The sequence below is a fragment of the Dendrobium catenatum genome, unplaced genomic scaffold (genome assembly GCF_001605985.2).
Source record: "Dendrobium catenatum unplaced genomic scaffold, ASM160598v2 fragScaff_scaffold_1410, whole genome shotgun sequence".
NCBI lineage: Eukaryota > Viridiplantae > Streptophyta > Magnoliopsida > Asparagales > Orchidaceae > Dendrobium > Dendrobium catenatum.
In genome coordinates, this window is record NW_021319872.1 from 380,242 (window position 1) to 387,413 (window position 7,172).

The 7,172-nt window shown below is 30.4% G+C and overlaps 1 non-coding gene across 1 annotated transcript; it reads left to right on the forward strand.

Annotated features, from left to right (window-relative positions):
* The first annotated feature begins 2,065 nt into the window (after positions 1 to 2,065).
* On the forward strand, positions 2,066 to 2,172 carry LOC114580939. Its single transcript, XR_003702644.1, has one exon. It is a non-coding gene; the product is annotated as a small nucleolar RNA R71 (small nucleolar RNA).
* Positions 2,173 to 7,172: the final 5,000 nt, after the last annotated feature.

Here is a 7,172-nt window from a genome sequence, read left to right on the forward strand (position 1 = left end):
ATGAATTTTCCTGAGATACCCAATGCTGCAATGGTAATTTTAGGGGTAGAAGCACTGTAATGCACTGTGGCACTGATGTTTGTGATATTGAAGTGGTTGAAAATAGAGAAGTTAGGCACCATCATGTTTAAATTGGTGCTTCAATATTAATAAATAAGGTGCCATGGCATGAACCTTATCGACATTACGACACTGCCCAAAACTTGTAAATTTGTTTTTTTTGCTGCACAATTCCTATATAAACAAAACTAAAATAATATATTTTTACGACATTTTATAAAAAAAAATAATATACAATTTATACTTATCAAATTTTCCTTAGCTTTAACTCACGCTTGTACTCAATCAACATTTACATTCACTTCTTAGTCATCTTAATAGCCAAAGTACAAATTGATCTTTTAAAGCTACTTAAATATAGGATAATGCTGAACTATCAAGAAGTAATTTGAAATAAACAAGTTATAATTTAAATTTGAAAAGATATAACATTTATCCCAGTCAATCATTCTTGCTGTTGTTTATTTTCAAATTTATCCATTATTTTTAAAAATATAAAATTGACTTCTTAAGATAGATGTAGTATAGGGATTATATACTCATAGTTTAAAAAAGAGAATTTATAAGTGTACTATTACATGTACTATAATACTTATTTTATTCTTTTTAGTTGAATAGTAAGATGCAGTTGAAATCAAGCTAGAACTGATACCAATTTGTGAATGTACTCTTTTTTCATTATGAATAGTTTCTATTTTGCTTTGCTTTTTTTTTTTTCTTGCCTTCTTAATTTGTGAAGTACATACTTAATTTTTTTGAATATCAATTTATGATATTCTTCTCTTACAATCCTTTTAATTAATATAAGAATTTAATAAATTCTCTAGTTACATTTTCAAGTTTAACTATAATTTTCTTGATTTAAGCTACTTATATCTAACTTTAAATTTACTTATTCATTTTAATTCAGTTGTTAATATAAGTTATTGTATAGTTTCTAAATTAAAAATTAAGTCAATAACTTAAATGATCTTTATTAGTTAGATGTTAGGTATTTCAAAGTAGGAATTATTATGCAATGTTCATTCAAACTATAATCTAGGATATTATTATTATCATACTTTTACATAATTTTTAATTACAATTTTAATGTTGGCTGAATAGGAAATCAAGTGCAATAACTATAGAGAATAATATGCACTAATTTAAACATAAAAAATTAAGAAGATATAAAATAAGTATTAAATAAACACATGGTACTAACTACAACAAAATAATAATTAATATAAGTGGGTTGCCTCCCATCAACCTTAAATTTATAGTTTTTAGCTAGAATTCTCTATATTTATCAATTTGGTTGGGGCACATCACTACCACTCCTAAAGTATTTTCACTAGGTTATTATCTTTATTTTTGGGGTTAACTAGTATTACTCAAGAGAGACCTAAGAGGTCTACTGCTGAAAAAATTGCAAGCTGTCCCAATTAAGTTTTTAAAATTTTAATTGAAGAAGCTTGATTTCACAATTGAGTTTCTAATTGAATCACTACCTCTTCTAAGGGTGACTTTATATTCATGTACTGGTTATTTTGGTTAAATCTGGATGATAAGATGGTTTAGGATTCATAATAGGTTGTTGACAATTATTTTAATTTCCTCCTTTATTAGATTTTCCTAAATTCCACTGATTATTTTCACCAACATTATTTGTCCAACTAGAATTAGGATAATTTCTCCAATCGAGCTATATGTATAAATAAGCCTTTCAAATTCTATAGATGGGCCAAATCTTGAGTAAACTCCAGTAGTATCTAATAAATTTTAAATAGTAGCTTCCTAAGTAGTAAGAATTGACAAAACATTAGATTCATAAACTCCATCTACTCTTTTAGAATTTACCCTATCAATAAGCAAATGGAAATTATTAGTAGCCATTTCTTTAATAAATTCATAAGCATTCTTAAATGGCCTAAACATCAAAGATCCTACAACTATATCATTTATGATTGACCTGAGAGATCTTATTAATCTATTATAATAGGTTTGAATAACTAATCGATTAGGTAAAGCATTGTGAGGGCATTTCCTAAGTATCTCCTTAAATCTCTCCTCACTTTCATAAATAGATTCTCCTTTAAACTGGGCAAAAGAAGTGACATCATTTTTAAGTTTAATAGTCTTTAAAGGTGGGAAATACTTTGTTATGAATTTATATGCTAATTCATTCCAAGTGGTTATAGAGCCCTGGGGGCAAAGAATTTAATCACATTTTAGCGTTAACCCTAGAGAAAATAGGACCAATCTAATTCTGATGGTATCATTATTAAAATTATTATACTTAAAAGTTGTACATATTTCTAAGAAATAGGAAAAATATAAGTTATGATCTTTAACAAGAGTTCCTCCAAACTAGGACTTTTTAACCATTTGGATAATATTCTATTTCAAATCAAAATGATTAGCCTAGATAATAGGTCTACCAATACTCTGATGGATTCCTTCTACAATAGGGTTAGCGTACTCTTTAAGTGGTCTAACATGATCTTGATATTGGACTAGTTCAAGCATTGTTAATATTTTTTAATTAATTTTGTAAGGGTTGTTTCTATTTCTAGATCAAATAATAAAGGTGCCTTGCTAGATATGCCAAGAATTCAATATGATAGAATAACAAAAAATAAAAACAAAATAGTTAAAAGAAAATATTTTCAATTTTTTTAAAAATTTTTAATAAGTAGAATAAAGATAGAGGATACAAGTAGGTCTAAATGTGCACATATTTTAACAATAAAATAACTTGCAATAAGCACAATACTTCCTAGAAACGACACCAAAAACTTGGTGGGAGCATATGATGCGATAAGATAATGGTGAGCTAATGTTAAACAGACTGAATTTGAAATATACTTAGATTTCTTTTATATTAAATTTAAAATAGCCCACTAATTTACACAAGTATATGTGTTGAATTAAGTAATAAACTGAAAGAGTAGAGTGTTTAACCCACGAGGAAGTGATATACTATACTACAACAAAACTATTACTGCTTACTCTAAATGCATGAATTTATCATACTAAAATAAAAAATAAAGTATTTTGATTTCCTACCACTGAATGAAAATAAGTAAAAAACTAGTTGATATAATTTTGATAAATTATTTTGGACTGATACTTGTAAATAACATATTTTTACTAATGAGACTCTTAATTGTAGTTGTGGAAAATATGTGCATCCCTAGATCTCTGACGAGCATATATGGGTGAAAAGAAAGATTGTTAGTCTTCCTACAATTTTACTATCTCCATAGAACCTAAAATATTCAAATATCTTATGTAAAGGCATGTGAATATTCTAATTTAATATTCTTAATTATTCTTGCATTCCTCTATTGAGGCTATACATCACATTAAGTTTTAACTACATATATGGTATTTTAATTTGTTGATAGCGAATACTTCTATTTCTCTACGATTGCCTTGCCAACTAACATTTTAGATCCACAAGATCAAACTGCAATTTGAACCAGCTTAAGATTGGGTAGACTAGGTCTGAGTCAATTTGTAAACTTTTATTCTTTCTTGAGTCTATTATAAATGATGTGGTTCCTAATGCTAAGTAACCTTGCACACACACACACATGGGGGAAAATTTCTATCTGATTTTAGAGTTCTCTATTTTTGGTTACATCATCCGGGATGATCCACAAATCATCCTAGACGATCAGTTAAAAACAAAAATCCTAATTATGGCATCCTAGTTATGGAAACCATCATTAAGCGCATCATCCTGGATGATATTAGTATCAACTGGGATGATATACTCAAATAAAAGAAAATCAGCTGCCAGATCTATTTAGGTATTATTTATTTTTGGACATTATCCAGGATATCAACCTGGATGATGAAACATAATTATGCCTAAATTAATCTGATTAGTAAGAAAAGTAATTAAGGTTTGATTGCTCTATCAAATCATCCTGGATGATCGTAGGATCTTTCGAAGACAATCAATTCAAAAAACCTTAGTTGTTCCTGAATGATCAACATTAGCCACCATCTATTCAGGGTGATGGTCTGGACGATTTTCATGGATTTGAACTAATCGTCCAGGACGATCAAGCTATTTTTTTCATCATCCAAATGTCCACTCAGTGCGCTTGTCTAGACGATATTTAACGACTTGTACTAATCATATAGGATGATATCTTATCATCCTGAATGATATGAATAAAAACTTTCTAATCATCATAAACCATCCGGGTTAATTGAGAGAATTTTATGCTGATAGGCCAAGCTGATATTTATATCGTCCTGGACAATAAAGTCGGTTTGTTTAAATTAAGAGCTATTCTGAAACTCTTCTATTTAATCTTGTACTACCCAAGAGATCATCTTTTGGTATTTTCTTGACTTCAGAGAGCCTAGAGGAGAGGGAGAGAAAGGAAGAGAGAGAGAGAGAGAGAGAGAGAGAGAGAGAGAGAGAGAGAAACTTGTGAGGGGGAGTTTGTGAGGGGTTTCACAAAGGTTGCTCCAAGCAAGGATCCAAATCATCTTCTTTGATCATCATCCCTTATTCTTGGAGGTTCGAGAGAGGTCCACTTCATCAATAAATCAAGGTTCTCTGCCTGCTTCAGGAGGAAGCAAAAGGAGTTGAGTTCTCAGCCTCACTGGTGTTGGTGGAAAGGAGGTTTTGTACATGCTTCTCCGCCTTACAATGGGAATAAAAGGATATTCACTGAGTTTAGTGCAATACTTGGAGGGCACCTCCGGGGAGTGGACATATGTCGGGTTGACCAAACCACTATAAATTTCTATGTTCTTTACTGTTGCTTTTTTCGTATTTAATTTTCGCACGTTAAATTTCTTTGTGATGAATTTTGGTTTGGTTGATTTTTTTTTTTTTTTTTTGATTGAAAGATTTTTTAAAATACATATTCACCCCCGCCCCCCTTCTTGGTTAGCTTAGGCTAGTTCATAAGAGCTTAACATCTGTAATGAACTTACAAGTGGTATCAGAGCGGGATTCATAAAATTGAGTTTTTAAAAATTTTTGAATTTTGATCCATGCTAACTCTGGTAATTGTAATACTATGGAAGGGTATTCTATTACCCGACGACCTTTAATTGACATTATTCCTTTTGATTTTTGAAAAACTTGCATGTCTACTTTTTTATAATCGATTGACTATCACATGTGGATGCTTGTTAAGGAAGGTTATACACCTCCTCGTAAAATTAATGACATTAAAATTGAACTTCCTTTTACTGAATGGACTTTTGATGAAAGAGATTTGGCAAAACTTAATGTGAAATGTTTGAATTATTTTTTCCGTGCTTTGAAATCTGAAGATTATTTATGTGTTTCAACTTGTGCAACTGGTAAAAAATTTTGGGAAAGATTGTGTATTATTATGAAGGAACCATTGAAGTTAAACAATCTAGATTAAATATGTTGTTTCATGACTATAAAATTTTTTGTATGAAACATTCTTAATCAATTTCTGACATGTATACAAGGTTTACTCATATTGTCACCTTATTGCATGCTTTAGAAAGAGAGCTAACTAACTATGAAATAGTAAATAAAATTTTGAGATGCTTTTCTTCTTATTTTGATGTTAAGATCACTAAAATTGCTGAATCTAAAGATTTAAATACTTATTCTATTTTTAATTTACTTGGATCACACATTTCTTATAAGCAAGGGGTGAATCAAAGAAATCTTGATACAAGTGAGAAAAGGAAGGAGAAAACTATGGCTCTGAAGGCAAACAACAAGGACATTGATTCTTCCAGGTATAAAAATGATGATGTTTCCATCATCACGAGGTAATTCAAGAGCTTTCTAAAGAAGAACCATAAGAACCATCAGAAGTGGAATAAAGGTAAGGGTAGCAAAAAAATTAAGAATTCTAATGATATGATCTGCTTTGAATGCAGGAAGCCAGGTCACATTAAAGGTTATTATCTTACACTTAAATCTAACTCAAGCAAGGAGAAGGGTGAGGAGAAACCCAAGTTCAAAAAGGACAAGAAGAGGTTCCAAAAGGCATTCTAGGCAGATTCAGCTTCGGACTCGTCTGAGACTGAAGCTGAAGAGGAGACTACAAAATTGTGCTTGATGGGGGACGATCATCTTAGTCACTTTGACTAAGAAGAGGTATGTGAACTGACCTACGAACAATTACTTGAAGTTTCAGAACAAATTCATTCATCATATAGGAAACTTAAGAAATCACATTCTAGTTTAAAATTGGATTTTTAAAATTTATAAAAGGAGCATGAAATTTTACTTACAGATTATTCTATAATAAATAGAAATCTCATATCATTACTTGATGAGTTTGATGCATTAAACAAAAAGTATACTGAATTATTTGATGCACATGATTCCTTGAAGTCATCTCATGTTGAGTAAAAAAAAGAGTTTAAGAAATTAAAAAATCTCAAAGCTTTTGAAAATAACAAACCAACATTACATGTATCACATAACTTTAGAAGAAATCATTATTACCTAAATAGATTAATAAATCCTTTTCCTGGAATTTGATATTTTTCATATAGTATATTAGGACATATTTCACACACTTGTACTATTCACTGTAGTACACATTAGGTGTGGAGACCCAAATTACATGATTCACATCATAACATACATGCATTACATTCTACTTTCCATAAGAGGGACCCAAACATGTTTGGGTTCCTAAATCTGACGTTTGATGATTTTGTAGGCTTGTTTTCATAAAAAGCCTTGTGAGAGCATGTGGTACTTAGATAGCGGATGCTCACGACACATGACTGGGGATGCTAATCAATTCATTTTGTTTGAGGTCAGGGCTGGAGGCAAGGTTACTCTTGGAGACAACACCACCAAGAAAGTAGTGGGTGTAGGTATAATCAGAAACTCCAATAACTTTTTTATTGAAAATGTTTTTCTTATAGATGGACTGAAACACAACTTGCTCAACATCAGTCAACTTTGCGATAAAGGCTTCATCATAAAATTCTTTATAAATAATTGCATTATAAGCTTAAATAACAACATTATTTAACAGGGAAAGCGGGTCAATAATGTTTACATGTTTGACTTAAATAATATTAAAAGTACTACTTCATTTTGCTTAAAAATTGCTGCTAATGATTCATGGTTGGGGTACAGGAGATTATGT